General features: G+C 37.4%; 1 protein-coding gene across 3 annotated transcripts in view; it reads left to right on the forward strand.

Annotated features, from left to right (window-relative positions):
* CLOCK (clock circadian regulator) overlaps positions 1-14,075 on the forward strand; it is a 140,577-nt gene that overhangs the window by 29,222 nt on the left and 97,280 nt on the right. For all 3 annotated transcript variants that reach the window (XM_040483148.1, XM_040483165.1, XM_040483156.1), the window contains exon 3: positions 12,788-12,879. The gene's annotated coding sequence lies outside the window, so the exon portion shown is untranslated. The remainder of the gene's footprint in view (positions 1-12,787; positions 12,880-14,075) is intronic.

Genomic DNA, 14,075 nt, shown 5'->3' on the forward strand with positions numbered 1-14,075 from the left:
ATTAAAGAATCAACCATTTAATGTTTTTCTGCACAGATTATATTCCAGGATAACCAAATAGCTCAGAGGAAAAGTTTACTTTATGGAATAATCCCAGCTGATAAGAAATGCTGAGAAAATAATAGGATTAGAAAATCACCACAATGCAATTCCTAATGAAATAGTGGATCTAGATAATGATCAGTCAATGACTACTAAAGCCAGTAGGTGAAAAGTCTGTTGGGACATAGATATAATACAGTAGGTAGACCAAGATGGAGTAAGCCTAATTCTCTGACTGATTAGACCTCAAAACTCTTAATACAAAAACCAACTGTCCGATGACTGAAAATTAATCATCGGCAAATTGAGAAGGGAAGTCATAATTTGAAGAGTTGCCTGAATAATTGTGAATTTATCATTTTTCTTGTTCCACGATCCAGCTTTGATGAAATGGTGGGCTCCACTGTGGAGCTGCACAGTGGGTGTAGCAGTTAGCAGAAACTTCAAGAGAAGCCCCTATTTCTAGCCAGAGGATAAGGAAAAGGGGGTCCCCCCCTTTTTTTTTCCTTTTTTCTCTCTCAAGCCTGCCCTGAGACTGTTTCTACTCAGTAAATTGCACTGCCATGGTGGCACAAACACTTAAAACTCTGAGAGAAAATAATTTCTCTGGCCAGAGGAGTTGGGAAAGAGACTTCTGGAAACGAGCATGCTGGGGAAATCTCAGGGAGAAGAGAACTGAGAGGAGATTTCCTAATTGTGAGTGTGAACCCATAAACATCCCACCTCACTCATGAGCTACACATGCACAGAACAGACCCAAAGAAAGACAGCAAAGACTTAGAGAACTGAACTGTGATATAAACCTCCGTTCAGATCCAGACTTGCCTCTGAGTGATGCTTGCAGAGGATAAACCCAAGTAACATAGTAAAAATAAAGGCTTTAAAAACTGAACTGACATTCGAACTGCCACCCACAGAAGCAATTTCAGAACTTGCAGTTTAAACTTACATAAATTGAGTTATCCAGAAGAGGTTAATAGAATCTTGAGTTTCATAACCTAGTATCTAAGATATAAGTTATATCTAAGATATTATCCAAAATTACTTGACATACAAAGAAACTGGACAATCTGATCACTTTTTAAGGGAAAAGACAATAAACATGCCAAACCTGAGATGAGCCAGATGATGGAATTATTGTAACGGTTGCTTTAAAGTCTTTTTCTGTCTGTACTCCTTGAGGTAAAAGTGAACACTCTTGAAATGAATGGAAGCATCGTTCTCCTCTGAAAACCAGAAACCATGTAAAGGAATCAAATGGAAATTTCAGAACTGAAAAATACAATATATGAAGTACGAATTTACTGGCTCAATAGCAGACATAAAGATAAATCCATAGAAATCTCACATCCTCTGTCTTCTGTATCAAGGGTGTGTCTCTGTTCTGTAATACTTGTCAAGGCCAGGTTGCACCTTATGAAACCTGGTCATAGGCCTTCTGGCTGTGATTCATACATCCTCTCTTATCCTTAATTACTCCTGCTTGCATTCTACAAAGATGTGTGTGCAGTGTGAGCCCCGTCTCCCTTGCTACTCCATAGATTCAGATAGGGTCTCGGCCTACCATTTTTTAAGACCTTCTCATTTCAGGGTAGGATCCAGCAACTAGTTTAAATCAGTTTAAGCAAGTTTAAAAAACAGTAATAGTCAACTAAGAGACCGATGTATATTTATTTCAAAGCTTTGAAAGTAAATAGGGATAGAGAGAGAAGTAGAAATGGATAGCAAATATGATTCATACTGAAAAATCTTACAATGTAAAAAGAGTAAGTTTATCTTGAAATGTAGGTATAATGATTATTTTAGTGAAGAAGAAATACCGTATGGTAATTTTCTGAATAATTTGTGGTTCAGGATGCATCTAAAGATATTTGAACTAGTTTTCAGATGGTTGGGAACTTGCTTGGCCTACTTGGCTGCACAAAAGCAACCTGGCAGTTTACTCGAGTTTTAATAGGTCAAAACAACTGCCTGTTTTATAAAGTGATTATCCTGCAAAAAGTTAGAGGAATACTTGTGGCTTTAAAAATTGGTATCTTTTTAGTGGCATTTTACGTGGTTCTGGTGGCCATATAATATGTCAAAGCATTATCATATTTGTATATATTGGTTTTAAGTTTTTAAATATCTCATGAGCTGGTATTTTCATAATATTACTTAATCAAATTTCCTGGGGCGCCTGGGTGGCTCAGTTGGTTAAGTGTCTGACTTTGGCTCAGCTCATGATCTCACGGTTTGTAAGTTCGAGCCCCGTATGGGGCTCTGTGCTGACAGCTCAGATCCTGGAGCCTGGTTCAGATTCTACGTTTCCCTCTCTCTCTCTGCCCCTCCTCTGCTCATGCTCGCTTACTTGCTTTCTCTCTTTCCCTCAAAAGTGAATAAACATTAAAACAAAATTAAAAAAAAATCAAATTTCCTAACAGGTTCCTGGAGATTTTTAGCACTAATGAAATTCTATACTTCCTCTAGGTTGATAAAATTTATGCGTTCATTTCCTCTCTCCCTTTCCCCTCTCCCTCCTCCTCCCCCTCTCTCCTGCTTCCTCTCCCTCTACCCTCAGATCCAACTCAGAAATTTTCATACACTTATCTTTTTAAAATAGGCCAATCCACAAAGGCTGGGATTTAATTAATCTTCTTTGGACACCTGTTTGACACTTATAAATTATGCTTTTTTTAATATATGGTATAGCACATTAAATAGTTGTCCAAAAGGGAAAAGTACGCTTTCATATTCATTTGGACATTAACTTTTGCCATTCAGAAAACCAGACATAAAGCCTGTTGCTGCCATATAGCAATAAAGTTAGACTTGAAAGTTGCAGTTGAACTCCTGGAGCAGGAATTATCCACATTATTTTTCAGTTCCCTTGAGGAAACCTGAAGGGAAAAGATAGCTACTTTAATAATATAATACAAAAGCAAAGAAAAAGTTCCAAACTTCCTGACATGGTTGTGTAGTCTTGTACCTGTTGTTCTTTAATGTCTTATCTTCCCCAAAGATACTTAATTTTGTTTTCACCAAAGAGAGACTTCTTGGGTCATGAACTGTGGTAGGCAGAATAACGGTTCTTCAAAGATGTCCATGTCCTGATTCCCAGAACCTGTGACTATGTTAGGTTAATGTGACAAAGAGAAATTACAGTTGGAAAGATTATCTTGGATTATCTGGGTTGGCCCAATGTCATCAATCACAAGGGTATTTATAAGGGTGGGAAAGGGAGGCAAAAGAAATGGCAGCAGGAGAAGAACATGGCCTGCTGCTGGCTTTGAAGATTGAGGTGGGGAGCCTTGAGCCAAGGAATATGAGCAGCCTTGAGAAGGTTGAAAAGGCAAGGAAACAGATTTTTTGCTAAAGTTTCCAGAAAGGAACACAGTCCTACTGACACTTCGAGTTTAGCCTAGTGAGACCTGTATTAGGCTCAGATCTCTAGAACTGGGAGAGAGTATATTTATGTTTTTTCATTCCATTAAGTTTGTGGTAATGTGCTCTAGAAGCCATAGGAAACTAACACATAGCACATCTATTTAGTTTTTCACTAACAGCATGAATTTTACTTATTGATTAATTGAATCCTGATGTGAATGACAATGTGATTTCCTATGAATGTGAATTCTAGTTTATTAAGTCATTCGTGTTGATAATATGTTGGACGTTGATGAATGGACTTTTGTGTACTTGGGAGTCTTTGTTTGCTACCTCATAGGAATGGCAAGAAGTTCATTGTGGCTAGAGAACAGGGAGTGTGTGTACAGTGAGGGTGGAATGGGAGATGAGGCCAGAGAAATAGAATGAAGCTGAAGAGGAAAAGTGACCTTCAGAAGCCTTGGTTTCTCCTTCACATGTCCTTTAATATTTGTATTGTTTGTGCCTGTAGAAGTAAATGCTGTTAAGTTGGAATTATAAAAAGTTTTATCAGCATGACTTGGGCTATATAGAGTTGTGAGCAATCATTGCATTTCACCACAGAATGGCTCATGGAGTGGCTTATTCATATTATAAGTGCACGAAGGATTTAATGGCAAAAAGGAAGGCATGGTGTTTAGACAACACTTGAAAAAGAATTAAGCATTTCTGTCTCTCAGATATTCCCTGACCATCTCAGATAAACTTGCTTTTCTCCTTTCTGCCTTTTCTGGGATGAGAAACCGTGAGAGCCCAGCAAAGATTAGGAGGCTAGGACAAGTTGGGGAAAAAAAGACATAGGCACAAATAAATTAAAGCTATATTGCCTATTTTAAAAAATGTGTTTTTTGTGGTTTTGAATCAGGCGGGTCACGTGCTATCTCAGTTTGTGTGAGCTCTATATTATAGAAGGATCAGGTGTTTGGAATTGAGAATATGGAGAGGCATGTGATTGTTTCCAATGGTGAGTTCTAGAATAATTCCAGGGAATGAGTGGGAGGTAGGATGGTGCACAGGATTGTTGGAAGAGAGGAAGTAAAGGCCAAGATGTTGGGCGGATAGTTGTTACAGATATTAAAATGCAAAAACAATGACAGAAGAGGTATTGGAGAGAGTAACAACCCCAAGGGAATGAGAGGGCTTGCTCTGGGAGTTTTTGAATGGTTACAACATGGAGAGGGTAGTTTCTGACATTGTCTGGAGGCATGAGATCTGAAGCTGGGGATTTCAGGGAGGGGGGAGAAAGGGGAGTAATTCAGGAATGACAGTGAGGAACAAGGAGGTCCACCTTACCACCAAGACCTAGTCATCTGTGACATGGGAGAGGAAAACAGCTGTCATTCGAAAGGACTGGAGTTAGAGCAGAGCTCCGAGAGGAGAGTGGGGTTTCAGTTGGTACAAGGAAGGTGAAGAAGTGCAACAGCGGTATGGAGGCAAGAGGAGATTTTGCTCATGATATCATGAGTTCCAGAGAACAGTTAAAGGAGTTTGGAAATTGGGAAAGGAAGGACAAAGGGATCAATGAGGGGATATAAAGAGTAAATGAGGACAAGAATCCAGGTAATGGGGGGAGGGTTGTGATGTGGAGGGTTTGGGCCTTTCCTGGTGACTGATATAAAAGGAAAGTAGGACACAGTGAGATTAATCTTGATTGTTTCCTAGGCAGGTTATTGTAAATATTGAGGGAGAGAGGGTTTGAGAAAGGCAAACTTACCAAGAGCAGCCAGAGATATTTGGACTTGTATTAAATTTCTGTTGCTGTCGTACAAATTACCACTTAAAGTCTTAAAACAATAAAAATCTATTATCTTACAGTCCTGCAGCCCAGTGGTTCCACAATAGGTCTCACTGGACTAATAAAATCAAGGTGTCAGCAGTGGTGCATTCCATTCTGGAAAATTCCTTTCTCTCCTTTCAGGGGAGAATCTGTTTCCTTGTGTTTTCAAGCTTCTTGATACCTCACATTCCTTGTCTTATGGCCCTTTTCCTCCACCTTCAAAACCAGCAACATTGCATCTTTCTGGTCCTTCTCCTGTCTCATAATTTCTCTCTGACCACAGCTGAAAGGTCCTCTGCTTTTTAAAAATTTTTTCAATTTTATTTCCAGCATAGTTAACATACAATGTTATATTAGTTTTAGGTATATAATATAGTGACTCAACACTTCCATACATCACCCAGTGCTCTTCACAAGTGCCCTCCTTAATCCCCGTCACCTATTTAACCCATCCCCCCACCAACCTCCCCCCTGGTAACCATCAGTTCTCTATAATTAAGTCTGTTTCTTGGTCTCTCTCTCCCTCCCTCCCTCCCTCCCCCCACCTTTGCTCATTTATTTTGTTTCTTAAATACCACATATGAGTGAAATCATGTGGTATTTGTCTTTCTCTGACTGACTTACTTTGCTTAGCATTATATTTTCTAGCTCCATCCATGTTGCTGCAAGTGGCAAGATTTTATTCTTTTTTATGGCTGAAGAATATTCCAGTGTGTGTATGTATGTGTGTATACATATATATAACATCTTGTTTTTAATTTTTTTATTTTAAAGAGAGAGAGCAGGGGAGAGGGTCAGAGGGAGAGCGAGAGAATCCCGAGCAGGGCTCGATCCTACGTCCCTGGGATCACTACCTGAGCCAAAATCAAGAATCAGATGCTCAACCGACTGAGCCACCCAGGTGCCCTATATCTTTATCCATTCATCTATCAATGGACACTTGTGCTGCTTCCATAATTTGGCTATTGTAAATAATGCTGCAGTAAGCATGGGGTGCATGTGTCTGAAAGGTCCTCTGCTTTTAAAGACTCACATGATTGCACTATACCCACAGATAATTCAGGATAATCTCTCCATCAAGATCTTTAACCTTAATCACATCTGCAAAGTCCCTTTTTGCCATGTAAGGTAACATATTTATAGGCTCAAGGGATTAGGGCATGCTCCTTTTAGTGGCCAAAGGGCCCCCTCTTTCTTTCTGCTGATCCTAGTAAAGAGGCCTGGTGCAGAGTTGATGTAGTTTCAGGGTAATGGTATCTCCTTCAGTGTGTAGTTCACTCTGAGACTCAGGCTTTGGCTCTGTACCTTCAGATCATCTGTGGGACTTAGTGGAGGCTAGGGACAGGCTCTGGCCTCAGACTCATCTCTGAAAAAGGAATATGGTGCTTGTATATTCTGTGGATGAGACCAGTCCATCACATGAATAGGGAGCTCAGACATTACTTGAAGAAATACATTAGTTGAATCATTGGAATAGTCTTGTGTCCTACTAAGAAAGTTGTGCTAACTTTTCCTTTTTATTTAATGAGGTTTCAGAAAAATGTCACATTTAGACATTTGAAAGATGAGAGCTCTGGTATCATTTATTGTTTGTGTTGAGCCAGAATCTTGTCTGTTCATGAAAGTTTGGGGTGTGTTTCTGGTTCTTACTGTCAATTTTCAGTTTAAATTGGTCTTGGAAACTGCTTTATATAGAGTCAAGGATATTTTTCATCTTGCTAATATTTTACATCCATTGTAGAGGTAGGCTGATGTTCCCATTTAGTATTGAATAAGTTGAGAACTGTTTAATTTCATCTTTACTCCTACATTAAACAAATAATTTAAAAAGTATTTAAATATTTGCAAGTTAAAATTGTTCTTTTGGGAATAATTATCTTTTTAACTATAATACAAACATTGAGTACTCTGCAGAAACAAGTTAGAATTTTTCATAAATGGTGATAAACATAGTTAAGGATTGATGCTTGGGTTTTTTTTTTTTCAACGTTTTTTTATATATTTTTTTTGGGACAGAGAGAGACAGAGCATGAACGGGGGAGGGGCAGAGAGAGAGGGAGACACAGAATCGGAACAGGCTCCAGACTCTGAGCCATCAGCCCAGAGCCCGACGCGGGGCTCGAACTCACGGACCGCGAGATCGTGACCTGGCTGAAGTCGGACGCTTAACCAACTGCGCCACCCAGGCGCCCTGATGCTTGGGTTTTTATATACCAGTCAATTAAATTTCAGTGCTACTTTTAATTAATGTTAATAGACCCATCAGTCCCAGAATATTTCTGATATCAGATTTAACGCACCTAAATTCCAAATTAGGTCAGTGGGTCAATAGGTTATTAGGTTAGAAAAAGATTTATTGTAGTTTCCGTTTTTAACCCAGGTTCCTAAGTTAATCGTTTTATTTTATTATTTTTATTAAAATTTTTTTAAAATGTTTATTTTTGAGAGTGCAAAGCGGGGAGAGGGGCATAGAGACAGGGAGGCACAGAATCTGAAGCAGGCTCCAGGCTCTCAGCTGTCAGCACAGAGCCCAATGCATGGCACGAACTCACGAACTGTGAGATCATGACCTGAGCCGAAGTTGGACGCTTAACTGACTGAGCCACCCAGGCACCCCAATCATTTTATTTTTTTTAAGTTTATTTATTTATCTTGAGAGAGAGCGAGCATGAGCAGGGTAGGGGCAGAGTGGGGGGAGAGAGAATCCCAAGCAGGCTCCGAGCTGTTAGCACAGAGCCCAGTGTGGGCTAGAACTCATGAACCGTGAGATCGTGACCTGAGCCGAAATCAAGGGTCAGATGCTTAGCCGACTGAGCCACTTGGGCACCCCAAGTATACAGATATATTATAAAGAAGTAGCAGTGGGAACTGAATATCTAAACACTTCTTTCAAGATGGTTGTCACTTAGACATCTTAGAAAGTTGCAAGCTCATTCTGTGCTCTAAGAGTGAGACTGGAATTTGTATTTAAGGAACTCTCTTTGGTTCTGGAAAGTGCTGCTTTGGCATGCCTTCCTAGTTAAGAAGATACAAAGCAATACATTGCGATATAATCATAATGATAGATAAGCAATGTACAACGGACTATATATGTTCAACAGGAGTTCTGAGAAGGGAGAGGATTGGAATAGTTAAAATGTCAATACTACCCAAAGCAATCTACACATTTAATGCAATCCCAGTCAAAATTGCACTGGCATTCTTCTCAAAGCTAGAAGAAACGGTCCTAAAATTTGTGTGGAACCACAAAAGACCCCGAATAGCCAAAGTAATGTTGAAAGAGAAAACCAGAGCTGGAGGCATCACAATCCCAGACTTTAGCCTCTACTACAGAACTGTAATCATCAAGACAGTATGGTCATTGGCACACAAACAGACACGTAGACCAATGGAATAGAATAGAGAACCCAGAATTGGACCAACAAATGTATGGCCAACTAATCTTTGACAAAGCAGGAAAGAACATCCAGTGGGAAAAAGACAGTCTCTTTAGCAAATGGTGCTGGGAGAATTGGACAACAACATGCAGAAGAATGAAACTAGACCACTTTCTTACCGAATACACAAAAGTAAACTCAAAATGGATGAAAGACCTCAATGTGAGACAGGAAACCATCAAAACCTTAGAGGAGAAAGCAGGCCACGACCTCTTTGACCTCAGCCGCAACAATTTCTTGCTCAACAAGTCTCCAGAGGCAAGGGAATTAAAAGCAAAAATGAACTATTGAGACCTCATCAAGATAAAAAACTTCTGCACTGCAAAGGAAACGATCAACAAAACTAAAAGGCAACCAACGGAATGGGGAAAGATGTTTGCAAATGATGTATCATATAAAGGGTTAGTATCCAAAATCTATGAAAGAACTGACCAAACTCAACACCTGAAAAACAAATAATCATCCAGTGAAGAAATGGGCAGAAGACATGAATAGACATGTTTCTAAAGAAGACATCCTGATGGCAAATAGACACATGAAAACATGCTCAACATCACTCATCATCAGGGAAATACAAATCAAAACCACAATGAGGTACCCCCTCACACCTGTCAGAATGGCTAACATTAATAAGGCAACAACAGATGTTGGCAGAAGATATGGTTTATATGTACAGTGGAATACTACTTGGCAATGAGAAAGAATGAAATCATGCCATTTGTAGCAATGTGGATGGAACTTGCGAAACTTAACAGAAGACCATGGGGGAAGGGAAGGGGAAAAATAATTACAAACAGGGAGGGAGACAAACTATAAAGAGACTCTTAAATACAGAGAACAGACTGAGGGTTGATGGGAGGGCAGGGGAGAGAGGAAAAATGGGTGATGGGCGTTGAGGAGGGCACTTGTTGGGATGAGTATTGGGTGTTGTTATGTAAGCTGTGAATCATAGGAATCTACCCCCAAAACCAAGAGCACACTGTATACACTGTACATTAGCCAACTGACAATAAATTATATTTTTAAAAAAGGGGAGGTTTTCAAGTTCACTCTTAAAGTAGTGTTCAGTGTCTGTTTCATACCTCCTTTACCAAATGTATCAAACTCTTTGTTATTAAATGGACATTTTAGAGTCATTGTCTTGTCTGCACAGCAATATTGACATTTTTAACTTCTCAAACACTCTTTTCTTTTAATTTTAGTGACAGCTAATTCTTCTTGGCTTTCTTGTGTCTCTTTGATCCTTTTCCATCTAATTGATAATATTATTAATACTAATCATATTTATTTTTGAATACTAGTCATATTTAAAATTGCTGTTTTCTGTGTACTGTCCCATACATGTAACATATTTAACTCTTAGAACAACTGTGTGTACCTATCACTATTATCTCCGAAAAAATGATGTGTGGAGATGAAGTGACTATTCTAAGATCTGTAGCTAATAAAGGGGCTGAGCTATAATTCATACCCAGGAAATGTTTTCAGAGCCTGTTTCTTTTTTTCAATTTCCCTTTCAGATTATTTGTTTTTACTACATTGAAATGTCACTGATTTTTGTGTATTAATTTTGTGTCCTGCAACTTTGGCATTTGTTCTGATGTGCTTTTTTTGTGGAATCTTTAGGGTATTATTTTACATGTAAGATCATGTCATCTGTGAACAGGGATAATTTTACTTCCTACTTTCCATATAAAGGCTTTCCATATAAGCCTTTTTTTTTCCTTGCCTAATTACTCTAGATAGAACTTGCAGTATGATGTTGAATACAGGTGATAAAAGTGGGCATCATTACCTTGTTCCTCATCTTAAAGGGAAAGCTTTCAGTTTTTCACTGTTGACCATGATGTTAGCTGTGGACTTTTCATATATGGCTTTTGTTATTTTGAGAAAATTGTTATCTGTTCCTAGTTTGTTGTGTGTTTTTGTCTCGAAACAGTGTTGAATTATGTCAAATGATTGTTCTTCATTGATACATTTGTGTGATTTTTATGCTTTGTTTTATAGACTTGCTATATATCATATTGATTTTTGTATGTTGAAACATACCTTGCATCCCAGGGATAAATCCCACTTGGTCATGCTGTATTATCCTTTTAATATATTCTTGGATTTGGTTTGTTATTATTTTGTTGAGGAATTTTGTATTTGTATTCAGGGATATTGTAGTTTTCTTTACTTGTGGGGTCTGTGTGGCTTTGGTGTGAAGGTGATGTTGGCTTCATAAAATGAGTTTGGGTGTGTTCCCTCTTCAATTTTTGGAAGGGTTTGAGAAAGATTGGTGTTAACTAATTCTTCATTACATATTTGGTAGAATTCCCCATTGAATCTGTTTGGTCCTAGGCTTTTCTTTGTTGAAAGGTTTTTGATTACTGATTCACTATCTTTACTAGTTATAGGTGTGTTCAGATTTTCTACTTCTTCATGATTCAGTCTTGGTAGGTTATGTATTTCTAAGAATTTTATCTGTTTCTCCTAGGTTATCCAACTTGTTGGTATTTCTGTGGTGTCAGTTGTAGTATTGCCTCTTTCACTTCTGATTTTGAGTTATCTCTCCTTTTTTCTTAGTCTAGTTAAAGGTTTTTCACTTTGTTGACCTTTTCTAAAAATTCCTTTTTATATTTTTTTCCTATTGTTTCTCTATCCTCTGTTTACATCTATTTGAGATTTTTATTTCCTTCTGCTGACTTTGGGCTTATTTTTTCTTTTTCTGGTTCCTTGCAGTGTAAAGTTAGGGTTTGTTTTTGAGATTTTTTTTTCTTTTCTTAATGTAGTATTTACCTTATAAACTTCTCTCCTAGTATTGCTTTTGCTACATCCCATCAGTTTTGATATGTTATGTTTTTGTTTGTTCTAGGTATTTTCTAATTTCCCTTTTGATTTCTTCTTTGATCCATTTATTGTTTAATTTTCATACATTTGAATTTTCCAGTTTTCTTTGTGTTATCAAAGTTTATTCCATTGTGGGCAGAAAAGATAGTTGGTATGATTTTAGTCTTCTTAAGTTATTATGACTTATTTTGTGATCTAATATGTGATCTGTCCTGGAGAATATTCCATGTACAGTTGAGAAGAATGTGTATTCTTTTGCTATTGGGTGGAATGTTCTGTGTATGTCAAGTTGACTTACTCTGGAGTGTTATTCAAGTTGTCTGTTTCGTATTGATATTCTGTCTGGATGTTTTATCCTTCTTGATACTGGAGTATTGAAATCTCTTACTGTGTTGCTATCTATTTCTTTCCTTAGTTCCATCTTTGTTTGCTTCAAATATTTGGGTGCACTGGTGTTGAATGTATATGTAATTGTTACATCTTCCTGATGACCTGACCCTTTCATCATTATATAACATCCTTTTATGCCTCTTGTTAGTTTTTGACTTAAAATCTATTTTGTTTGATATAAGTATGGCCACTCCTGCTCTCTTTTGGTTATATTTGCATGGAATATCTTTTCACCTTTACTCTCATCTTCTGTATGTCCTTAAATCTAAAGTGAGTCTGTTGTAGACAACAAATGGTTGGATCTTTTTCTGATAAATGTATCGACTCTGTGTTTGATTGCTGACTTTAGTTCATCTACATTTAAAGTAATTACTGATACGGAAGACTTACTGTGTCCATTCTCTTATTTGTTTTTGACTGTCTTAGAGTTTTCTGTCACTTTGTTCCTCCTGTTGTCTTCCTTTGTGTTTTGATTTCTTTCTCTTTTCCTTTTGTGTCTCTTCTCTAGGTATTTTCTTTTTGCTTAACCATGGGTCTTATATAAAACATCTTATAGTTTTGACAATCTATATTAAACTGATAACACTTCAGAAATCTATTCTTTCACGTCTCTCTCCCTTCTACATTTTGTTATCAACATCACAAATTACATCTTTTTATTGTATATCTTATGAATCCATTTTTGTAGTTATAGTTATTTTTATACTTTTGTCTTTTAACTTCTGTACTAGAATTGTTATTTTTAGTCTTTATTTTTAATTTTTTTTAAAAACAGTTTGTGGAGTTTAACATTTGTTATGTACACTTTTTGTGACTTAAGTTCTAAATTTTATGTAAAACTTTTTCATGAAAACTTCTGTAAGTTAAGTAAATCTAATAAATAATTTTTTTGTTGTTTAAACAGAATTCTGAGACTGATGGTCAGCCATATAGAAGAATACATTGAACCTATAGTTTTCTGAAGAAGCAATTTAAAAGATCCAAAAAACACAAAAGGTAATGAAGGTTGTATCTTAGAATATACTTTGGATTGACATTTTTCCAGCAAAATATATAAATTAATCCATAAACTGTTTTGACACACTAATTTGAGGAATGTTTTATTAAAAAATTTTTCCTATTTATATTACTTTATTTCAAAACATGTATTGTATCCACTATATTTAGATACTGTTTTAGATACTGAGAATGCAGTGATAAACAAGACAGAAGCTGTCCCTGCTCTCATTATGGTTGCATTCTAAAGAGAGGGAGGACAAATAAACCAGTGAAACATTTGTCGTTAGTTCAATGCACAGAATTAAAATAAATAATGTGTTACAGAGACTGGTGACTGCTTTCATTATTGAAAGACATAAATATTTGAAAGCCCTCACTGAAGAAGAACATTTCAGTTAAGATATGAATGGCAGGAATGTGCCAGCCTTGTGAAGATGTGGAAGAGGAGATTTATAAGCAGTGAAACCAAAATGACCATAGAATGCTTGAGGAACGGAAAGAGAAAATGTGACTGGAGTATAATAAACGAGGGGAAGAGTATATGGAATTGAGGTTCGAGAAGAAATCTTGGCAAGGAGCAAATTTACAGAGAAAGTCAAGTGTTCTGTTTTGCTGTATAATATTTTAGACACCTGTAAATTCTGTAGAAATATCAAAAAGGTAGCTGGATATAAGACTCTGAAGTTAAGAATCATGTCTAAGGGTGTGGATTTGGGAGTTATTGGCACAGAGAAATACTTAAAGGCATATGTCTAGATGAAATTATATAGGAAGTGTACATAGATTGAGAAGGATTTATCCTTGGGACGTGCCAGTGTTAGAGGAGAAGGAACAACCAGTGAGATGAGTGAGAAATCAGGAAAGTGTTCTGTTGCAGAAGGCAAAAAGAGAAAAGTATTTAATAAATGTAGAAGTGATTAGTTACATCATATACTACTATGAAGTAAAATAGAGAGTAGACCAAAGCAACCATTATTGCATTTGGCAGCATGAATGTCCTTTAACCTCTAATAAGAGTGAACAGTCTCAGTGGTAGTGGTGAGGGTGAAAGCCTGATTAAAATTGATGAAGAGGAAATGGGGGAATTTCCAGTTAAAGATGGCAAAAGAGGGGCGCCTGGGTGGCGCAGTCGGTTAAGCGTCCGACTTCAGCCAGGTCACGATCTCGCGGTCCGGGAGTTCGAGCCCCGCGTT

The sequence above is a fragment of the Herpailurus yagouaroundi genome, unplaced genomic scaffold, assembly GCF_014898765.1.
Source record: "Herpailurus yagouaroundi ecotype Mexico unplaced genomic scaffold, PumYag 28, whole genome shotgun sequence".
NCBI lineage: Eukaryota > Metazoa > Chordata > Mammalia > Carnivora > Felidae > Herpailurus > Herpailurus yagouaroundi.